The following is a 19,762-nucleotide window of genomic DNA, read 5'->3' on the forward strand; positions in this document are numbered from 1 at the left end:
TCCAAAAGGGGGCGCCATCTTTGGCTGCGTCGCCTGGATTCCGAGGGCCAAGGGGGCGTACCCGGATGGCGCCACGAAGGAGAGGTGGGAAGAGTGGCGGGGCCGGTGGTGCTGGATTGAGGAGAAGGACCCGCCAGCATTCTGCGAGGTTCGCTAGGAGCCGCCGGTCCGTGGAAGCGATTGGGGTGACGTCGATGCTGACGACGCGAAGCTCACGATCACCACCACCAGGATCCTTCGGCTCACCCAAGCCGGGCTCACCCTCGAAATGATCGGGGCGGACTTCATCCGCCGCCGAATTGCTCCTCTGCACGACAAGGGGAGGCCGGCCTGGCTTTTCGTGAATGCTGCTAACATCATGAGGCTCTGCCCCGGCCTCGACCACAACCTGACGATGCTGAGGCATGCCCATCTCTGCCAACGGATTTTTCAACTCGAGGTCAGCGACGTCAGCGAGGTTGAGCGGTCCGCCAAGGTTGCAAGGGCTGCCGCGAAGGCCGGCAAGGTTGCCAAAGAGCCCATTTTCAAGTTGCCGGCAGGAGTGATCCCGCTGTGCAACAATTCTCGCGGGTCCGAGATCATCGCCATGATGCTGCTATTCAACGCGCACGGCTTGACCCAAACTAGGTCGAGCCAGACGAGCTCAAAGTGAAGGAATTCTTCGACACCTTGTATGAGGGGTACGTCACAGCCGAGCCGCGGCTTATCCAGGACACCTCTTCGGCGTAGCTGGACGACATCGCCGCCAGGGTGGAGGAGGCGAGGCTTGCGAGGAGGATGCAAAGCTCGTCGAGGAGGCCGGCAGCGCCGGTGGCATGGAGGACATGGCCACGGCGGAAGTGGAAGAAGAAGAGCTTGCCCGGTGGGCGGTAGCTGCTGGGGAGGCCAGCAGCGCAGGCATCGATGCTTCCCTTGTCGAGGACGCGGTCGACGAGTCGTCGGAGGATGAGGGTGAGGAGGAAGCGAGCGCCGACCCTCCAATCGCCGAAAGAGGGCGAGTCCATCGACATGCCACCTCCGGCGAGCCAGTCCGCCCCGACCGGGCCGCGCAACTGCGGCCGGCCCGGGAGGCGCATGGGCACCAGACGAGGGCTGCGGTGACGAAGAAGGCGGCGAAGGTCGTGGCGTCGAAGAAGAGAGCATCCGCTTCTTCGTCGTCCAAGTGTGTCCGGACGCCATCACCTCCCCCTTAGCTGGCAGACATTGGCCCGGGGATCGCGTTTGACTTCGGACCCCTCTGCCCGAAGAGGAAGAGGAAAGCAACAGAGGAGGAGGAGGAGGAAGAGTAAGCTCTGCTTCCCCCCTTCTCTTTTTTCCCTTTTTCCTCCAATGGTGCCGCCCATTCTGAATTATCTTTATCTTGCAGGGATGTGGAGACGCTGGCCCAGAGGGTGAAGAGGGCCAGGATTTCGACGAGTTGCCAGCCCCTGCCAGGCACCTCCAGCACACCACTGGTGGTGTTGAGCAGAACGGAACAGCAGCCCCCAGCCCAGCCTCCAGCGTGAGTCCATCACCCATCCTTCGTCAGCATGCGCCATACGCGATACTTTGGTACTGACCATGCTGTGGATGTAGAAGGGGAGCAGCATCAAGGGGACCCGCAGAGGGCTTCTCCCAACATGCCGCCCCTGTAGACCACGCCGCCCCGAGGGGCGTCCCCAGCATGGGCACCAAGCGCCGAGGCCATGCACATGGAGGAGGAGGAGAACACGGGCGCTGGTGGCTTCGCCTCGACGCCAAACCTTGGCGGAGAAGGGACTTCCGCCTCTTGGCCTGGCATGGGTAAGCCACTCGCCTCCCATTTCCGCTTGCATTCTTTCTTTCTTCTTTTTCTTACTGGTTTTTTTGATCTTGGCCCCGCCCTGTCTCCTTCTTGGCATCCAGACTTCTCCTCGATGGATGCAGAGGACGTCGACACCGTCATTAAGGATGTCGCCGAGGATGCCGCGGCGCAGGCCGAGAAGATCGCTGCCGAGGAGAGCGCTAAGGGCGTTGCTGAGGACGCCGCCAAGGAACCCGACAAGGGGCCTGTCGGGGAGGCCGGCAAGGCCGCTGCCGAGGAGGTGGTGTTTGACGACCTGCCCTCCTCCTCCGCTGCCTCCGGCTCCGGCAGGTACCTGAGGTGAGCGATGACCTCTTCTTCCACCTCCTAGGCGCGTCGAGCACTAGGGCTCCCCTTGAGGGAGAGGTGTTCTACGAGGAGGTGCTTGCCACTACCAGGCTCGAGGTCATCGTTGAGCCGGGCGTTGGTGGCGATGGCTCCCAGAAGGAGCGGCTGCTCCAAACCATGGGCGCCAGCTTCCGGAAGCTCCAGGCGCTCCACCGCGCTTGTTTGGGCAACGCCAAGTCCAGGATGGTGGTGGTGGAGAAGGCGGAGACGGACATCAAGGGGAGCGTTGCCGAGGCGCAGGACTGGTTCTGCTAGGCTCAAGACGAGCTGAAGGACGCCCAAGGCGAGCTAGCCAAGCGTGACATAGAGCTCACCATGAAGCTGGCCGACGTCGAGAAGGCCCAAGAGACGGCGAAGAACTTGGCTGCCAAAGCCGAAGCCGTCCCGACCCAGCGCGAGGCCGCACTGAACTCCCAGGAGGAGGATCTTGCCGAGCGCGAGGAGAAGCTCGCCGCTACGCTCCGCGGCAAGGATGGAGAGGTGGACAAGCTCGTCGTACAGCGGACCCAAGAGCTGGAGCATAGGCATCAGGAGGCACTCGATGCCCAGGCTCTGGTTCACACCGGCAAGGTGAAGGAGCTAGAGGAGCAAGTTTTGAAGCTGTCCAAGGAGAGGGACACAGTGGAGGCGTAGGGCGCGATCGTCACCAAGGCCGGAGAACTCTCTGAAGCCAACAACTCCATCAAAGACCTCAAGCTGAAGCAGGGGGACCTCGAGAAGATGCTGTTGGAGGCCAAAGCCCGAGAGGGGATCCTGACCAAGGACCTGGAGACCGAGAAGCAGCTGCGGATGAACGAGACCGCCAACCTCAACAACCACGTGGCGGGCGAGAAGCGTTGGCTCGAACGCCTTGCCGCCGTCACGTACTCAGCCGCCACGTAACTAGGCACCATGGGGATGCCGGACATGAGGTACGCCCCGGAGACGAGCCTGAGCCCCAACGCCAACCTGACCCTGTACTTTGAGAGGGTCGTCGGCGCCCTAGAGCGGCTTCACTCCAACCGGGCGGCCCCCCTGGCCGAGGAGTCCCGAATGCTCTGCCGGGGTGTCATGACCAAGGTGCTTGCCAAGATAGCGCACTGGTATCCTGACCTCGACTTCGAAGTTATGCTGAAGAGCTTGCCGGACGATGCTGACATCGCAGTGCTCAATGAGCGTATCAAGCCCATCCTCAGCCGCATGGACAAAATCAAGAGGTTGGAGGGCCAGCGCCGGGACTAGGCACCCCGTTCCTTATCGCCGCTGCAGGTTCATGACCAAGACAATTGCTATCTTTAGTTAGAACCGTGGCGGCAATTTTTGTAATATAACTCTGCAGTACTCCTGACATTATGCATGTTATTTTCCTGTTCGATTTTCCTTTGTATGTCCACCCTACGTTAACTGGGTAGGCTTCCCGGCGCGTAAACCCAGGGCGGCGTCTTGAGGACGGATCCCCATTAGCCTGCCGGGTGCGCTTGCTGCCGGGCGAACCACCTTACCGCCCTTAATGCGGCCACTCGATCTATGGAGCTTGACTCGAGTCAGAGTCAAGAGCGTTGCTGATGGCCGAAGGATACCCTTCCGCTCTCGACGTGGCCACTTGAACTGTTGAGTGGACTTGAAATAGAACAAGGGTGTTGCCAATCGCGGGAGGGCCCCTCTGCGTACACGTTTTCCATACATAGGCAGAATCTTCGAGGACGACAACCTTATATTAAGGAGAAGAGTTTAAAGGTTGGCATCACTTAGCTTTTTCGTCGCCGCCCTGGCATCCTCTATGCTCGCAGGCGGCGCCACTCTCTTGCCCTCCTTCTCCGCAGGGGCTGTGGCGATGAAAAACTGCTAGGCCAACTATTAGACTAGATTCTCACAATTGCGCCCCCTACCTGGCGTGCCAAAGTTGTCGGTGGGAAATGACACCTATGGGATCACAAGAATCCCTACTATGGTTGCGGGACGCGGGGTTGTGAGAAGAGCAGGATTAGTAGCCAGCACAAAGATCGTTTACCCAGGTTCGGGCCGCGAGGATGCGTAAAACCCTAGTCCTGCTTTAGTGGATATATTGAGTGTTCTTGAGCTCTCGAACTAGCTATGGGTGCTGCGTGGTTCGAAAGAGCCGAATCCTCTTCCTGTACGCCATGGGCCTCCTTTTATAGGCGAAAGGGGCTGCCACAGTGGCACACAGGAGGCGGAAAGGCCTACAGTGCTGCGAGCTTATACCTCGTATTACAGGACAAGACACATTCAATGCGTAGCTTAGGTGTTCTCTCGCTTTATTGGGGACGGGAGCGAGGCCCGCCCCGTCCGTCGCCGCTCCTCCTCGCTTCGACACGCGCCCTGGCCAGCGATGCATGCGGTGCCATGTAGGCAGGCAGGCAGCTGAGGTGGCGCGGTGATGGAGCCTCCACGAAGATCTGCATGCCGCCACGCAGGTGTGTGCTGAGTTGGCCTGGAAGCCGCATGTTGCCACGCAGGTGCCTACCCGGCTGGTTGGGCTCGCAGCTGCATGTGAACGGCGGCAGGGATTTGGTTGGTGCGGGCCTGGCAGTGGCCCTGCTGTCGCCTTTGGCAAGGGTCTTGTCAGGTGACCCGGCAAGGGTCTTGCCGCGTGGCCCAGCAAGGGCCTTGCCGTGGCGCGCCGGCGTCCCCGGCAAGGATCTTGCCGAGGGTCTTGTGGGTTTCTTTGGTAAGAATCTTGACGAGGATTGTGGCCTTCCAATCCTCATCTGATCTTGAATGTTCTTTGTCTTCACAAAGATCTGCATGCCACCATGGAGGTGCCTCCTGGGCCCTGGCCTAACATAGTCGATGGTGTTGGAGACCGTGGATTCGAGGGTGGCTCACTCCGCTGGTGTGGGCGAGCCGCCCCGGCAAGGGCCTTGCCGAGGCCACTGAGGTTGCCCCTGGCAAGGGTCTTGCCGGGGAAACCTGCTTCGTCCATCTGCACTTTGTGCCCTTGATCCTTGGTGTTGCCTTGTTTGTCTTGTGTCTTCGGCTTCTCTCCGGCTTCCCTCCTTTGCCCTGCTATGTGCGGCCATGGCACGTGGCTCTGACTGCCCATGCACAAGTAAAGGGGTCGAAAGAAGAGCCCCTACTTTTGTACACCGACACTGTGCGCGCGTCATCTCAGGTTCCACGAGGAATCATTCCCTTCTTATGATCCTTCTCATAGAATCGCCACTGTCAAAACTGTCAGAACACTATAACATATTGGTCCCTCATTACAGATTGAAGAAGCACGAAATCCCATAAAATGTCAGAACATTGTAATATATTGGTCCCTCAGTCCCGAATCGCCGCCGGCCCAGCAGTCCGCTCCATCCACCGTCTCCTCGCTGTCACTAGCCTTGACGCCCTTCTCTTCTGCCACTTTTTTTTAAAAGAATGATCACCCTCCTGGATTCTACAGCAATGTGGTGCAGCCACTTTGTCAAGGAAAAGTAGTGCAACCACATTTTATTTAAGAATGTGAAGCACGGCAACACAGAACTGAAAATATATACTTTCTCAACACAATTCACAACTCTCTCCAAACAATACTACATACTCCACCCCACCTCTAAACTCATGTGCAAAAATACAAAAGGAAGAAGAGTGCACGTGACTGAATAAAAATGAAATGGACACAGCACACATCCGAATGGACTGCTGCGTGAGAGTACAGGCAATCGAAGAAACTACAGCCGACCGGGAGCACGTGCCAAGTTGCTCCGGCCGATGACTGCACGCGTGCTTGTTTCCCCTCTACCCTCCTCTAAACTTCATCTTCTCTGCGATGGCTCCACAGACGGCGACGTCTAGGTACATGCGCCAACCGCCCATCACCAAAGACGCTGCAACATGTCTGCTCCCACTCCAAGCACCGTGTTGTATACTTGTATTGTATGCAAGGTGGCCAACTGCATCTTCGTTATTTGATTGTCTGAGAGAACCTTATTTGCCTGTGTGCATCTTCGTTATGCAAAGACAGGTTGTAATACTTATACATTTTAAGTAATAAAGCGTCCCTTTTCGAAAAAATGTGGCCAAATGCAAGCCGGCGCCGACACTGGCCCACGATGACATATGGCGCGACCTTGAACGCCTTCAGAGCTATAAAACAGCAACAGACCCGTGGTTTTGCTCTCCTCTCATGGAAGGAACTATGGGCCGACGGCACAAACAGACACACCACAATGTAAATACTGTATCTGCAGAAATTATGGAGTACTAGAAACACTGCATGCAGTGCACACACGCACGGGGGGCAGAGCGCCTTCCACCTCTGGACCGCAAGACTTCCACTCCCTCTCCTCCTATAAAAAGCCCTCTGCATCCTCCAGATCTCTCACCACTGTAGTCCTCCTCTCAAATCCACATTGTTCAGTTCTTGTTGCCGTGTGGAAGCCATTGTACGTAGGAGGTGGAAAACTCAGAAACTAATTTCAGAAAACATGGCGGCTATGAGTGGGGGAAAAAGGCAAAGGATGGAGGCTCCGGCGGAGGACAAGTTCCCGGAGTGCTTACGCGTTCTTGCCGTCGACGATGACTGTGTCTGCCTCAAGGTAATGGAGGCCGTCCTGCGCCGCTGCAAATACCACCGTGAGTCTCTCTTGATCCCTCATAGTCAGGTTCCGCGAGCAAGCCGACCCAAGGGCCGCGATGGCCGCGCTACAAGGACGCCCTTGAGAGCGCGTACTGCACATACGCTATTTGGCCATTGCCCAGGCCACCGTTTCCGTCCCCACCTGAGATAAGGCCTCGAGGAATTCATCCTAGGAGGAAGCGGTTCAATGTAGCAATTCTATTGGAAAAATATCGGCCGATTTCAACGCTCGGGTCGGCCACGCGCTATGCTGTCTGATCATCGCGATTTCGCCTGGAAATCACGGCCTCGCTCGATGGCTGCGGAGGCGGTACGAGGTCTCTGCTCGGTAGCTCCAGCGTGCGCGGCTACAGGAGAGGAAATCAAAAGGCTCAGGGTTTCTTCTAGATCAGGAAGTCGTATCAAATTAACGCCAACCAGGGAAGACCGACCGAGAACAGACGACACATGAATGTAGAGGACGACATTGGGCATTAACCTTGCATCACAACCACGGTCGAGCCGGCCGTTGGCGGGGCGCAGGAATGCCGCGGCACGACACAAAAGAGTAGAGAAGGGAGGCGGGGGCGAGGGTAGGAACAAAACTCACATGTGTGGCTGCAGTGGTTGAAGTTCAAGGCGCTGGCCTCTCGGAAGTATCCCTTGCATAGCGGGCACGTAAGCACGGGGCGAGCGCCGCCCTCGGCACAGGAGCTACTCCCGGCGCGTCCCCCATCTCTCCGCCGCCCGCAACCATCCCTCGTCTATCCTTGAGGACCTCCTCGTTAGAACTCGGGGCCTTGGGAGGCGGTGAATCAGAAATACACGGCGCCGGGCGTTGGAATCGACGGCATGCAATGGCCGGCCGGGCGAAGGTAGAAGCGCGGTGGAGCTCCGGCGAGTCACGGGGGGTTTGGTGGGACCGCGCACCGCGGAGTAGCAAAATCTTTTCTTTTGTTGGTAGATATCTAGAAATAGAAGAGTGTGAGGAGATTGCCTGTTGGCGGCGCGTGGCCGGATCGGTGCCCAGGAGAATGTCTAGGTCAGGGCACCTTTCCTACAAAGAAACGATCTATGTGTGATTTGTATTCGGTTCGGACCGGTCTTCCTGTATTGTTTTGAGTGGTTATTGCTTTTCATCTTTTGTGCGGGTAAGTAGCTAGTCCTTACAAAGCGAGAGGCGGTAAGAGGGAAGCGAGTGCAAATAGGACAGTGACTGTCGTGTAGGTGAAGTGCGCGAAAAGAGAGAAGTGTGTTTGTGGGAAAACCATTGTGTACCTGAAGTAAAAAGGGAAAAGGGGGGGGGGGGGGGGGGGGAGCGAGTCTGATGACTCCATTATACATGTGAATTACGCGGGAAAGAGAGAAGCAAGTTCGAAGAGAACATTGCTTTAAGGCGGGAAAGTGAGAACCGACTCAGAGGAAATCGTTTTGTTTGTGAATTCTTTGGTTTATTTTCTGACAGGCGAGAAAATCGCAAAACCTCAGCTTTAGCAAATTTGGAGACACCTTGCTATGTGGGAAAACTGCTTCTTTGCACGCGCTCACTTGGAAATGTGGTTTACGCTCATGATCAATGTGTCGAAACCATTGAAAATTTGTTGATCCTCCACAATGTCCTTCCGCTAGAGAGGTGTTGAGAGGTCTGCTGGGACTAATGCCTTCTTCCCCAGGAGAAATCCAAAACCGGTGGTGTATGCATGTAAGGTGAGTTGACAAGCTCAAATTGATGACTACTAATTGCAGACATGTGGATGATTGGGCTGGAGCATAATACTTGGGTATTTCACAACAAGTTATGCCCGACAGTCTGCAATTAGCATCCTAGTGTGTGCCCATCTCCCAGCCGCCCGCAACCATCTATGCTACTCCTCGTAAATCATCGTTGACCTCCTAGTCAGACATTGGAGCCTCGGGAGGCGTAGAATCAGGAATACACGACGTTGGGCGATAAAATTATCGGGTTTGGCCGGTCGGGAGAAGGGAGAAGCGGTGGCGGACCTCCGGTGAGTCATGGGGGGTTTGTGGTTGGGGGACCATGGCGTAAGAAAGCCTTTCCTATTCTGTTGTATTTTTGTCGATGGAAAAAAAGAGTGGGAGGGGAGTCAGGGTGTGCATTCTGTTTTTTCGGTTTGATTCGGTTCGATTTATACGGTTTTTGGTTTTATACGGTTTTTATATGTCGGTTTATACGGTTTTATACGTAATACGGTTCGGTTTCGGTAATAACCATTCATTTTTGGTTTGGTTTTGGTAATAACCAAAATAACCAAAGTTTATGCGAATTTTCAAGCTACATATAATTTTATCTCGAAGAAAATTGATGCGATAATGTTGTTGCATCCACATAATGGTACTGAACTAGTAGTTACCACCAGGGTTGTACGTACATGTAAATCTAAAGCTAGCCTACATGCATATACCTCCAAATAACGACACTATGATCTGATGATTATAGTGCATACAATCGGGACATGCATACTTGTTTGTTTAGTAGAATGCATACTTGTGCTAAGACCGTAATTCCTCAAAAAAAAAAAAAAAGGCCTCAACACAAAAGCAAGCGCATGCATAGAACTAGAGCTAGCCCATTAATTTTCAAGCCCACTCAAACTTCACTGGCCGCCAGCCCAACACATGATGATGTGTACTGCAGTTGTTGCCTGTCGCTGAGGTGCGGTGAGTTCCCGTGAGCGTGAGGATAGTCCCACCTCGCTAGTGTAGCCAGCACGCAGTAGGCTAGCTGGTTATATAATGGAGCGGCTTCGCAGCAGATAGAAGCACCCAACACTAGGCCTCCATCTCAAAGGCCGTGTGGGCATTTTTTTTAAAATCGGTTAATTCGGTTTAACCGAACGGTTTTCGGTTTTAAACCGAAAAAACCAAAGTTCAAATGGTTTCTAAATTTCAAAACTGAAACCTAAACAGAAAACTGAAAAAACCAAAATTTCGGTTTGGTTTTGTTTTTTTCGGTTTGGTTTTTGGTTACGGTTCGGTTTTGCACACCCTGACAGGGGAGGCAATTACATGTTAGCGGCACGGGGTGCCCGACAACCCGTAGCCGGCTCGGGGTACTAAAGAATTTTTGGTACAGGGTACTTTTCGTCATACACCTACACCGAGCTATGTACAGTTTCTATTAGGAACTTTCTTCCTGTTACGTTTTTAGAAAAAAAATGTTTTTTTTTCTGTTCAGGACCAGGTCATTCCAGTTTTCATTGCCTTGTGGTTTTGCCAATTTGCTCACACAAGTTCTCTTGTAGACATCTTCTTGTTGATGTAGAAAGATATATATGGTCTCGGCGAAGATCTGCATGCTGCGACGAACCCCGGGGGGTTGGTCTTGACAAAGATCTGCATACCACCATGGATCTTGACTCCAGTGTGATGGTTTTGTCAGAACGTTCACTTGTTATCCTTCCGGGCAAGGAGGATACTGTGGCCCATGTATAGTTGGGTGAGTGAACCCAATGGTCACGATGGCGACAAGAGGCCAAACTCGGATGTAAATTATCACTTAGATAAACACAAGGAAAATGAAGAAGGAATGGAGAAAATCGATGACGCAACAGTCTATCCAGAGCGCAAAGACGTCGTCTGGTATGAGCGCATGTGTTCGTACCATCGCTCGTACCAGGTGCTGCCAGCACCAGGAGGTCCACCCCAACAACCACTACTAGGGAAAACCCTAGTAGTAGCGTGGGTTTAGTGCCCACTAGTAGCGCGGGTAACCACGCTACTAATATGGTGCTACAGCTATTACTTAGCAGTAGCATGTGCCACATGCGCTACTGCTAAGACACATAGCCGCAGCGTGTGTTCTTTCCCGCGCTGCTGCAAATCTAGCTAGTAGCAGCGTGTTTTCTGTTCACCGCTACTAGTATTTTTTTCCATTTTTTATTTTGAGTGTATTTATACGCCGTTATATACAATTTTGGCACAATACCAATTATGAGGTTTATATCATTATGTCCATAACAGTGTGCCAAATAAATGTGGATTAGGTTCAAGTGGAGGCAATATATGGTGCATGTCAAAAGTATACTACTAATCCAAACTTGATCTAGTTTGGACTAGTAGTACTTTCGATGTGCACCACATGTTGCCTCCACTTGAATCTAATCCGCCAGCACAAGCTATTTAATCATCATCATAGTTATTACAACCAACAGTAGTTATTTAATCATCATAGTCATAGTGTAGCACATCATCATCTTTAAACTCATTCTAGCTAGTTAATCACCACCAACACTAGCTGCGGTAGCTATCTAATCACCACCAACACTAGTTAATAATAATCATCATAGTCATTAACACCAACACTAGCTACGTAATCATCATAGTCATAGTGTAGCACATCATCATCTTCAAACTCATTTCTAGCTAGCTAATTAATCACTCCTGCTGCTCTCTCTCAGGTAAAATAACATAAAACATGTGTAGCATTCCTGCTTCATTAAGTTGGAGCATGCAGATGAACCTGTCTTTTAATCGTGGGCTGCGCTTCTGATTGTTGCCCCCTATTACTTCTCTGCGATCGTTCACAATTTTGCTCCAGTCTTCTATTAAGCATTCCTCGCTATTCAAAATTCTGTATGCACTAAAGTGCATTGTAGGATATCTTAGCTATAAGCTAACAATTCTCATGCGACCTTTAGTCTCGATCCAATGAGGCACAACATTCATCGAGAGTCCCTGTTGAAGAACATCGTATAGTAACATACTTAGCCATGAAGCTTAGCTTAAAAATAATGTATGCAAAAGATGCACTGAGGACAAATAGTAAAAATCTTAGCATCTTTCCTAAATAGATGTGACCGTAGTTAAGTACGAACACTATTGGTCGCACGTTTTGAGTACTAAGATTTTCAAGTCCAGAAAAATAATTTGTCTTGACAGTATGAAGATCCTCAAGCCATGAAACATAATGACTTATCTCCTCGCAATTTAGTTCAGCCCCGGGACAGTAGTAGGTCCTATCTACCAAGCGCTAGACATGTTTGCTTGAATGGAAATAAGCTGTCAATAAAAATTAGATGTCAACTATTTTTGAATAAACAATATCAAAGACATAAATATGATTGAGAAACTCACATAATGGTATAACTGGAGACGTCTGCACATCGACCCAGATGTCGATATTACCTTCAATATCATCTTCCGGACGAATATCAAAGGTGATAACCATATCAGGCTCAAATGCATAAGTATTGCATAGTGCTTGCCAAGTTTTGCATCCAAAATAGGTGTAGGTGTCCGCGTTGTATAATTTTGTGTGAAAAATACAACCATGCTTGGTCTTCAAGTAAACTCTCTTTACCATCATAGTAGTTTTCATAGGACTGAAACCTATCTTATCCAAGACAAAAACTCTTGCATGGCAGGGGATACGCTAGTAGAATAGTAAAAAAATAAATTATAAGTTGAAGCAAATAAAGCAGATGTCATGCTTAATTATGAAAAAAGACTTGTCGTTGTGACTTGCTGTATCCACTTCGAAGTTCTCGTCCAGCTTGATGCTGAAGCGCCTATCATCATCTAGGAAGATTCTGTCACCCAGGCTGCGCTCGTCTTTGCAGTATTTGCAAATACCGAAATCCTTTTCGTCATCAGACATTTCCTATGTTCATAGTTCAAACATTAATTGAAAATCAATCTAAGACAACTACCAGGATACTCAACACACAAATCCGGGGCACTCGATATTTCCTACATATTCTGGCACAAGTCATATCAAAATTCACGGAAAAATCCGGCATGACCTTTGCTAAAATAGGACATATAGAGCGCCTGAAATTTGCCAGAACGGAAATGAATCTACACTCTAGCAAAACATAGGCCACTCGGAGGTGTAACCTGCAAACATGACCGACCACTTGGGCAAGCACATATCCTATTTGGAAAAACACAAGATATACATTTCAAAATATCTTATAGGACTCATATTGACATGAGCATTCAATAAGTAAAACCAAATTATAAAATAAATAAGTATTCAAATTAGCATGCATTCAATAAGAAAAAGTATCATACATATAATATCACTAGTACAACTAAAACCCTAGCGCACGACGTGGGCGGTGGACACCCAAAGAAAAGGAACCATCACAGGATCATAGCTCCAGTGAGATCCCTCGAGAACCTGCCAGGTATTGGAGAACATGTGCTCCAGCGCAAACAAGTAACGACGGACGTGCGCATCCTTCTCGTTGAGATGGTGACGTACCACCTCCGTGGGGTCCTCAAGCCTCTCGACCGTCACTGGCCCACACGACCGCCACCAAAGAAGGTTCGGGTCAACGATGGGCTGACTCCTCACCAAGCTGCACCCCCCGATAGGTAGCGCCTCCCAGTACCAGCCCGGTGGAGCCCAGTCCTGGACATCGCCCATCTGGTCAAGCAGGCGTCCTCCACCGAGTCGACGACGAGGTTGCGAGATAGGCATCGTCGACGTCGATGCGGGAAAAAATGCTTTAACTAAAAAAATAACAACAAATGTGACATCTTCAACTAGTTCTAGTAATTCAACTAGTTCTTACTAAAAACAAATTTACTATAATAAAAATAAACTAGTACCTAATTAGTACCTAGTTCTTACTAACTAATTAGTACCTAGGAACTACTGCCCTAATTACCATCTAATTTGATGAACCTAGGGGTGGAAAGTGGTAGCGGATATTCCAATTATCCAACTTAAAAGTGAAATAAGTGGTCAAATTTTACTTGTTTTATGATTAATCTTAGAAATTATTATGCATTACAATAGTGTTTATTCATCATCTAAGAAAACATCCGAGCCGCATCCGTATCCGATAACATCCGTATCCGATTCGTTTTCACCCTTACATGAACCCTAACTAATTTGATGCAACTAAAATTTGAAGAACCGTAGGCAGAGGTAGGAGAGGAGGAGGAGCAGGCGTGCTCACCTCGGGTTCCTGCGGCGAGGAAGGTGTCGGGGTCGCGGGCGACGTCGGGGGCGGGGGCGGCGTCGAATCCGGGATCGGGGGCGGCGTCGAGGGTGTGCGGAGAGCACGCGGCGGCCGACCAGCGACGGCGGCGGCGACGGCGGCGGCGACAGCGGAGGAGTTGGATTTGGGGAAAGTGGCCGTGGGGAAGAACGAACCCCGTGGTTAAGTCAGAAGTAGCAGTAGCGCGTTCCAGGAAGCGCGCTACTGCTAAGTTAGCTACAGCGTGTTCCGTGATACGCGCTACTACTACTCCTTTCTCTTTTTCCCCCTTTTTCATTTATTTTTCTTTACATTTTATTTTTTTCCTTTCACCTTCTTCTATTTCTTTCATTTTCATTTACTTTTCTATTTTCTTTCCATTTAGTTTTATATCCTTTAGCAGTAGCGCCTTTCAGCGTAAAGAAGCTGCTACAAAGCAAGTAGCGGTAGCGCGGTTCGATGTAGATCGCTACTACTATGTGTAGCCTATCGGCTAAGCCGTGGGAATTTTAGCATTAGCGCTTTTAACATCATGCGCGCTACTGCTAGAACTTTATCTGTAGCGCCGTTTACACAAGCGCACTACTGCTACGTAGCACCAGCATGCTTTTTTGACCCGCGCTACTGCTAAAATTCTGTGTATAAAGTTTTCCCTAATAGTGAACGTTTATAAAGGGTCTCGTACCAGAATCACAACAGAGGAAGGCAGAACGACAAGGAGAGCATCCAGAAGCACTATAGAAGCCATCTTCCAACACAAGCTGTCACCATCTCCCAAGTCATCTCCATAGTTGCCGCCATCACCATCACTGCAACATCTCCCCTCCAAGTTAGTCATACTTGTAATTGTGTAGCACATCCATTAACCATTGCACTATGTATTATCTATAAGCATTCATCTTTATGTCAAAAATCGATGATTTCTTCTTGCAATCCCATTATCATGCTTGAGTAATTCATGATGGCAATGGGTTGAGGCATATCCTTGCAACCCTATGTATTTGTAAGAGGATTGATGGAATGAATTTGAATAATTAATGTCATTTATGTGTTCAATTGCTATCGAGTTTTCTTAGAGAAGACAACAAGGTTGTGCACATTTTAGCTACTGGAGCAATGTCAATGTCTCGCACCAGTAACCTCTAGGTTTTATTTTAGTGCAATTTGTTTATGATGCCCGGAAGACCATGTGAGGCAAAAGATCGAATCATGATGATATCGCAGAAATAAGCCCGAGTAAGCCATTTTATTGATTATTCACGAAGATCTTACAAAGTACATCAGGTAGTCTGAAGCCACCATCTTAGCAACATATGTCGCTACACCTATCTACATGATGAAGGGGTGCCGATAGTTCGAGCCCAATACCGAACATACATCACACATATGCCTAACATCTAAAGCCAAAGGCCCCAACCAAGCAACATACTGGGTTTGGGGCACAAACCGGTCCGACTAACTCTCATGTTCCGTCGCCGCCATCTTGCACCAATCCATCTTCAGAGCATACTGACGTACCGACCTTGCCAGGCTTTTCTGCCATCGACGCCACCATGACGCTATATAGCATCCTTCTCCTGCGCGAGTCCATCTCCGCACATCGGACGCTGAGTCTCCACAGCGCCACGCCAAAAAGATCCGGCGCCGTCAATGTGTAAGATGAAGCATCGCTCCACCAAAGAAGTCGTCCTCTTGTCCCTCGAACCCATGTGCACCTCCAAGAATGACGCCCACAAGGGAGAAACAACATCGGAAAGCCGCCGTCATCCGATCTACTGATCTAGGGGGTTCCCTCGGAGGTAGCAGACTGTGGCCTTGAACTTCTCCACGGCGATGCCTTCAGGAAGGGAACGACGCTGACACCACCTCCACCGCCGGCCTTGGCAATAGCCGATAGCAGGTCATGTACGGACGGCCGCCATCCCTGCTTGGATCTGGATGATCCAGGCCACCGCTGCCAGATCACGGCAAGGAGAAGCCTCACCGAGACCCGCCGGCCGACCAGGGGAGACCGAGACCGCGTCCGCAGGACCAGATTCACGCTGGATCCGTGCCCGCGCCGCCATCTTGCAGCCAACCCCACACGCCGCCGCCATGGCCTAGCCGCCCGCCCACGCCGCCGACGTGCCCACCCCGTGTCAGCGCCACGCCTCCGCCGCGCTGCAGCCATACGCTGGGAGGGGGAGAGGGGCTCCGCCGCCGCCAACGCGCACTGGGCTTCGCCCGACGGTGCCTTCTGGCGGCGGCGAGTGGAGGGGAGGGTGTAGGAGGCGGCCGCGGGGTGGAGGCTAGGGTTCCCCCGACACCGTCCACGAGAGCGACGCGAGGGACGCGAGATGTGAAGGGCAGGTATCAACCCTACACACTTCTTGTAGACCTTGCAAGAACCCACCGCAGTAGGTGTCGAAAGAGGGATATTCCTTTCTCGGATCAAAGTTTAAAATAAAATACCAGATCTCCGAAAAAAATATCACCTCCCTAGATATGCCGCGAGAAGGGTAGGAGTCTTTTGACCAAATCACTGTTATTGCACTACCTTCTACTGTGGGAAAATAAACATAATTGCCACAAACACAAGAGCTGTTTTGTCTGCAAATTCTTGTCATAACTGTAAAACCAAAAATGTAGTCAACATAACCGTTCAGATTTTTGTCTAGCAACTCTAATGCTATCACTAAGCTCTTTTTACGCCTCCTCTCTCTTCACACGGTCCGAAAAAAGAATGAGAAATATGTCGACTGATGGATGACGAGGACGAGCATATCATGGAGACGGAGGAGCTAGCAGGAAAAGGTTCTCTCTCTGTAGCTTAGGTGCTGTAATGGCATGGCAGGGAGGCATTTTTGGTCCTGCAGCAGAGGGACTTGGACCCCAGGTCCCCAGCCACCGCCGGTAGTCCAGCTCCATAACTAACTTATCCTCCGGAGAGGCGGAGACCCACCGGCCTCTGGACCTTGTCCTTCGGTTTTGCGGCTCAGCCATCGCTTGAGGAGGCCCTGCAGTGTCGTCGAGGGGCAGACCGACTTGTCATGGCATAAGATCTCCACCTGCATTTTACACAAGTACAGAATATATATACCGGGTTCAGGCCAAATAAAACATTCAGCATTTTCCATATGCATACATAATTTCTCGGCTTACGTGCGGGATAATAGGAAGAATGATGATGATGCAACAAAATTGTGCTAGGTCACCATCGAAGTCTACAAATGCAGCAGGGTGATTCCTCGTAATGGAAACGGATGGGGAGACCGGTCCCTTCACTATTTCTGAAAAATAAAATCTACAAATGCAGCAAACTGCAGATTTATTGATGATATTATTCTAACACTTGGAAGCAAGCACCTTGACAAGAGGCCGATCACAACAGTCAAAAATGAAGGTACAAAGACTTGTAAAATGTTCACCTTAACGTTACTTGCCAGCTCAAGTTTTTTAATAATGAGCTTCAGGATGGAGGAGACCTCCATAGTTTCATCTCTGAAATAAGAAGAAAAATCCATATTGAACAGAATGTATTAAATTCGTAGAATCTAAAGAAACTTCTGCCTTGGTTGCAGCAACATGAAGATTAAATGGTAATTCACTTAATTCTACACATAGTTTTCGTATTGAACAGGAAGTGTATGCTAAGTAAAGTATGAGAGGCCTTTATCATTATTCATTGTTGAGAAAGAAACTTGAAGATTAAAGGGGAACTCACTTAATTCTGTAAAAAATATTTTTTATCTAAGGCAGCCGTTTAGCTTTTGCCCTGCAAAAACAGTTTTCATTTTGACTTGAGCACACAACAAACATGGTCCATCAGAATCAGTAAAGAACATTGAATATGCTGCAATCTTACTGTTTTGGTGCAGTCGCTAGTGAAAACCAGACTGGGCTTTCCCACAAACTATCCTCTGTGGTTGTTTTATTTTTGCGACTTCACCTCAGACAAGCACTTGATTTTTGCAATTACTTTGCACTTGAACCAACTAAACTCCGTAAGGGCTTATAAAGCTCTTCCTTCTCAATAGTCTCACAATTCTTTCGACCTTCAGAAATATCTACAGTTTTCTGTTTTGGATGGAAGTTTAGTTAGAATAAGCAAATGTTACAAGACAATTGGCGTCATTTGCTGGTAATACTTTGATACTACCTTCTTTTTATTTGCAGATATTGTCATCTTGGTTGGATTTGGGGGCATCTTTGGGGTTTCAACCAAGGAAGAAATGGACCTCTCTTCTATCTTTGCTGGCACTGTAATAGTTGGAGTCTCAGAAGCATCAACTTTTGTCTGAGGTGGAAACACATTGTCCCCGATAGCCTGAACTTTTTCATCAGCCCTTCAAACGAAGAATCAATCAATCATGTTAGGTTGCAACATATAATAGAGTACGTGAGTCGAGATCACAGGGAAAAAAGAATAAGTGGCTGGAATTCTAAGCTTCTATTTCACAAGACAGTAACGTATATATACATAGATAGTTTCTTCTATACATAGATACATTCTACTTCCTCCATCCCAAAATGTAAGATCATTTTTGACATTATCATAGTGTAAAAAAATGATTTTACATTCTTACATTTTGGGATGGAGGGAGTAAGCTTTTACTTCTCAAAAAAAGTTTTTTCTAGTTATTACAGAGATTGAGTTTATTAGCTTATAATTGCACCTGTATTGCATAACTGCTTTTAAAGAAAATGAGAATTGAGAAGTTGAAAAAACAATGTGTAGGGAGCTATATAGATAACCTTAGCATTTTAACAAATACCGCTTACCTGAGTTTATCTTCGGGAGCAATCCCAACAACAGCGTCACATACGGGGCAGGATTTGAGCTCCTCCTCGTCTACTTTTGTCATGATAAACTCCCGGCAAACTGCTTATACGAAAATACGGTCACAAGAGGAAGTCCACAGGAAGGCAGGCAAGTTTCATATTGAGATCTGAAAGAACAAAATTTTACGCGATCGACAAATGAAAACGATATTACGAGTAAATTAGTTAGTAGCAACAATGCAACAAGACTAGATACTTGACTTGCATCTAGATTGCATTGTGAGCGCAAGTAGTGGTGCAGATGTAGCGCCAGGCTTATGGATCAAGTGGTTCGGCACATTTTATTTAAGTGGACTTCACATAATGTGGTGCAGCCACTTTGTCATAGAAAAAAGTGGTGCCGCCACAATTTATTTAAGAATGTGAATCGCGGCTATACGAAAACAAAGAATGAAAATATATACTTCCTCGACACAAATTACTACGTACTCCACCCCACCTCTAAACTTGTGCAAAATGGACACAAGGAAGCAGACTGCACGCGCGCGGCTGAATACAAATGAAATGGACACAACACATCCGACTGGACTGCTGCATGAGAGTTCGGGTCGGGTGAAGAAACTAAGGCCGACCAGGAGCACATGGAGATGACTGCTCAAGTGCTTGTTTCCCCTCTACCCTACCTATTTAAACTCCATCTTCTCTGCCATGGCCCGCCGCCCATCCCCAAATATACCGTGGCGTGTCCCACTCCCAGCGCAGTGTTGTATTGTAATTGTATGTGACCAACTGCAGGCCGGCAGTGGGGGCTTTCCCACGATGACACCGGCGCGGTCTTTGACGCCTTCGGGCAAGTCGTGAGAGTTAGCACCACCGTCAACTATGGAGCGCGCTTCATCTCTGGTTCCACGAGGAACCATTGCCCTTCTCATGATCCGTCTCATAGAATCGTCGTTGTCAGCACACTGTAATGTATTGGTCCCTTGTTACTGGTTGAAGAAGCACGGAATCCTATAAAATGTCATAACACTGTATTATATTTATCCCTCATTACTGACTCGCCGCCATCGCTGCGATCCCCTCCATCCACCGTCTGCTTGCTGTCCCTAGCCATGACGCCCTTCTCCTCTGCAACAAATTAGAACAAATTAAAGCTGCAGCTGGATGTATTTCCTTTTCGTGGGAAGCTGGTGAGCAGCGGGTTTTGGCACCGTCAGGGGGACGCTATTGACCTGGGGCGCCCAGTGCATGTTTTCTCCCATTTGCACATGTCACATTGGGCTGTTTCCAATTGCTCACGTCACCTTACCATTTACTCACATCGGACAGTATAGG

At 49.6% G+C, this 19,762-nt stretch overlaps 2 pseudogenes; both read right to left on the bottom strand.

Moving 5' to 3' along the window:
• LOC123115029 (E3 ubiquitin protein ligase DRIP1-like) overlaps positions 1 to 7,452 on the bottom strand; it is an 85,142-nt pseudogene extending 77,690 nt beyond the window's left edge.
• Positions 7,453 to 16,580: 9,128 nt separating this feature from the next.
• Positions 16,581 to 19,762, bottom strand: part of LOC123115030 (E3 ubiquitin protein ligase DRIP1-like) — a 42,277-nt pseudogene continuing 39,095 nt past the window's right edge.

This window comes from Triticum aestivum, chromosome 5B, assembly GCF_018294505.1.
Source record: "Triticum aestivum cultivar Chinese Spring chromosome 5B, IWGSC CS RefSeq v2.1, whole genome shotgun sequence".
Lineage (NCBI taxonomy): Eukaryota > Viridiplantae > Streptophyta > Magnoliopsida > Poales > Poaceae > Triticum > Triticum aestivum.